Source organism: Bombus vancouverensis, unplaced genomic scaffold (assembly GCF_051014615.1).
Source record: "Bombus vancouverensis nearcticus unplaced genomic scaffold, iyBomVanc1_principal scaffold0035, whole genome shotgun sequence".
NCBI classification, from domain to species: domain Eukaryota; kingdom Metazoa; phylum Arthropoda; class Insecta; order Hymenoptera; family Apidae; genus Bombus; species Bombus vancouverensis.
In genome coordinates this window covers 685,724-690,023 of record NW_027468926.1, presented here as the reverse complement: position 1 = coordinate 690,023, position 4,300 = coordinate 685,724, and the positions used below count along the sequence as shown (strand labels likewise).

The 4,300-nt window shown below is 31.2% G+C and overlaps 1 long non-coding RNA gene across 1 annotated transcript; it reads right to left on the bottom strand.

Annotated features, from left to right (window-relative positions):
- Nucleotides 1–284: 284 nt before the first annotated feature.
- Nucleotides 285–4,024, bottom strand: LOC143304449 (uncharacterized). Its single transcript, XR_013061128.1, has 5 exons — nucleotides 3,251–4,024; nucleotides 2,588–3,038; nucleotides 2,244–2,512; nucleotides 2,087–2,183; nucleotides 285–1,924 (listed from the first exon to the last, which is right to left on the bottom strand). It is a non-coding gene; the product is annotated as an uncharacterized LOC143304449 (long non-coding RNA).
- Nucleotides 4,025–4,300: the final 276 nt, after the last annotated feature.

Genomic DNA, 4,300 nt, shown 5'->3' with positions numbered 1-4,300 from the left:
TATAATATTCAAATGATTCTAGCCATAAAATAAATTAAAACGATACCTGTCAATGATATGCAATCTGCGTATGACGTCAACCTCGATCTATGCTTATACAAGAAATTTTATCAATCAATGACTAGATATACAATAATCAAATATTATAAAATTTCCTGAAAACCTTTAGGTGTTAATATTAAGGTGTTAATATCTTTAATATTTGCAAGTTATTGTTTAGCGCTAATTAGTTAGAATGTAACAAGTGGTGTACCAGAATTGAGATAATTAAGCCACACGAACAATCTTATTTAGATCTTTTTAATTTTTTAATTCTCTTTTGCTCCAATACTTCGTAAAATTAATCTTCGTTAGCTACTACACTTCATAGAATGACAAGAGATAATTTGTCTTATATAACGTTTCATTCATAAAATCTATCATTAAAGTATATCTTCATAAAAATATCATTCCATACTAACGGTATATTTGGTGTCATACGAGATAACAGTTACCAGTGATGACATATGTAACTTTATAAAGATATCTCGTTTTATTATATATTAAAAGAATGTACTCATTGCTGCTATATTTCAGATGAAAAAAAGGAGGCAACGATTTTACAGTAAAATCGTTCGTTTACAACTGATTCATTTACATTTCATGATAATACTGTGCATTCTGAATATGCTATGATTTGGTTTAAAATAATAAATAGTCCATTCTTGCATACTATTGCTCCGGCTTTACTTGTATTTTCGATATTGGTATAAATAGAAAGACAATTAATGTCGTTCGAGTCTATTTTCGGATCATTTATATTACGTTTAATCCATATAGTTATTATATGAGACATAGTATCGTAAAATTTGGAAGAATAAAACGTTCGTACAGGATGTACATTTTATAAGAACTCCAACAAATCTGCGTGTGCACCTAAAATACAAACCGATAGTGATTGTTCATAAGTTTATATACATTATCTAATGTCAATCGAAGGTATCAATTCTTTTTCTCCATAAGAGTACTTTTTCATTTATATGTGTTCAAAAATACATGTGTTCAACCGTGAAGCATATGTCACCTACAACGAAAAAGAGTTTTCCTATACTTAATATTTCCTTTATATACCTATGAAAGTCTATTCTTCGCGTAGTATGAAATTATGAATAAATCTGGAATATTGTTCAATCTGAAAAGAAAAATAACTTATTGACATCATTCATTGATACGAGATTCAGAATGTTTGTTTTGTCTTGCAGAGAAAGAAGGCAGCCCTTTCTTTTAATGTGAAATAGAAAGCGAAAATTTGAAAACAGATTTTTTGGAAATTTACTTGCAAATATCGTTTTCAATATCGTGATTTTCTTCCCAATGGTACTGTACTTTCAAATTTTCCAGTATCCCTCTAAAAACAAAAAGTCGAACCTCGTTATCATTAACATAGGCATTACAAGGAAGAGAAGTATTAGAAAGCAGCTCCTTCTTATTATGGATTTCTTTATAATCGTGTAAATAAGAAATTCCGGAAATTTTTTCCTCAAGAATTTAATTCTTGTGTTTTGATTGATAATTATTACACTGCATACTAACTTTTCGCATACTGTTCGCGTCTAACAATTTCCTAATAATAACTACTTCAAAATTACATATGTTCTTGCACGAATTCAAAAGTACGTATGATACAATTACAATTGATTCTAAAATAATAATTATTTAAAGATATTAAGATACTAATTAAACGTTTCACTATATTTCAAAATCTGGAACAACAAATTTTTATTTATAAAAAATGAAACTGTCTTTATATATTCTTTGTCATGATGCTATTTCTTATTACCATGTCGACATTTTTTAAAATTCATTTTGTTATCTCTACGCAATATGAAAATTCATATACTGCTTAATATTTTTTACATATTATCCATCCACCGCATGATATCTCCTGAAAAATCAAAATATTAATGTTATATTATTACAATGCTTCTTAAATTTCAATTTTTGACAAATTTGAAATCCAATATATTTTGCACAATTATTATTTATCAAAAAATTCTAAGTTAGTAACTTTCTTTTCAAATGGCAAATAACATGTACATTGACTTACCTGTAAGTTTTTGTTCCTAATCATAATTTCCTCTTATAGAACATCGTTATTGTTCTCATAATTACTACCAGTGTCATAGATATTGTAGTGGCTACAACTGAATTAATAGAAAATGATAAATAACTGTGTATAACAATGACACATAACTTTTACTTACATATCAGTCGATAAGGGATTACTGTGATATCCTGTTGATGTTTCTTAAGGCACTTGATTAGGTGCGATACGGTATCATTCCTTATGGTATACTGTAGATAAGTATTTTAGAAAATAACAAGAATAAATGTAAATTATTCAGAGGTTCCAGTTTCGGCTTAGACATAAATACAGGACCATTTGCAAAGAAGAAAGGGTGCGTTTCTACAGCCTCGTTATAGTAACCATGAATACCAATCTCTGAATTACTGGTTACTAAACATAAATATCCTATAAAATTTAATATATTTCTTTAATTTGTAATACATACATGAGATAGTAGTTCTAAATTATGAATCATCCTACCTGTGATATTACACTTTTCCTTATAATATCATCACTCAAGTGAACAACATTAAGATCATGTAAACCATGTCATCCTATCTTACTGTGAAGATACTTAGCTATGTTATCTAACGTTACAAAAATATCATCAAATTCAAGTCCTTTTATTCACATCACATGGCCACGGCGATCTGGTTCTTCGTTATATAATGTTCTAAAATTTGTCGTATATATAGGATGTACAAACCGTGATATCAAGGTATCAGTTCTTCCTTCCCAAGGGACAGTTTCATTAAAATTCTGATAGAAATAAAGATTAATTATTAATATTCTAACAATCATATATGTTAAATACATTATAGTCAACGATATATACCTGAGCGAATGTAGGGGTGATTCCTTGATAATTATAAATGTCATCAGCCCACATCATTGTGCCACTTCTTTGTACTCCAGCCTCTAGATTAACAGCCTAAACAAACATACAAAATTTTATAGAAGCTGTACAAAATATAGTATATATGCGCAATATTGAAGCGTTCAAGGGGATATAAAGGTAATGTACATCACATACACGTGTACTCTCATGCAACAAAATACAATTAGATTTAATAGTATAAGCTCTTTTGTTCATCATAATAGATTGGAAATTTAAGTGTCTTACGAGGGTGAGTAAAAAGTTACCCGCTCTGTCGGTGTAGAATTTATTTTAAGCAATTGTCAAAAAAGACATACATCATTTTTTGACATAATCACTCAATTTCTGTATACACTTTGTCCATTTGCTGAAGGACCTTCGTATTTTCTCGTTAAAAAATGTTTTGGGCTGAGCTGCGAACCACGAATGCATCGTCGTCTTCACCTTTTCATCAGCTTTCTCGGCATCCATCTCGCACAAACTTTTTAAAACCCAAATCTGTCGTGCACTATTGCATAAGCAGAGCCGTGGCTGATTTGCAAATGATTTGCCACATTATCCAGTGTCACTCGTCTATTCCATAGAGCATAAGTTCATGAGCACGTTCAATGTTGTCGTCGTGGATGTGGACGGGCGTCCAGCTGTTTTTTCATAACACTTGTGCGATCTTCTTTGAACTTTTGTGCCCATTCAAACACACTTCGTGACAAAACACTTTCTCCATAATGTGCATTAAATCTTTGATAAATATAGGCATCAAACATAACTTCCGACCACAAGAAACGAATCACAGCATCCTGCACTGTTTTCCTGCAAATCGCCATTGCAAAGCGCCATTACTCGCGCAACGGTCACAAACGAATTGACGTAACACAATGAAACCTGCGCAGCAGCACTGAACAGATATTGACGTCATACGAAGAGTGCAGATGGATCAATACGGTCGACAGAAGTTTTAACTATCTGGAGTGCGGATAAATTTTTACCGAGAGTCGTATAGGAATCTATAATCTGTAAGTACACCTTTGGCTGAATGGAAATTTCTCTTACATATAGTCAAAAATGCAGAAACAGTGTATTGAATTGGAAAGTGATAAAAAATAAGCGAAGTTTCGAGGTTGCATGTGATTGCATGAGTACACAGGACGTTTTTAGCGAATAAAAAATAATTTTGAAAGACACGAGACTTATCTTGTATTTTATGCACTCTCTGTGTCCGAATCTCCAGAAGCTCTCTATCTTATGAAGTGTTTTAGATTAGCCGGAAAATTTTGTATGTACATACAAGAAGTATACGATCTAGGTGGAATATTCCA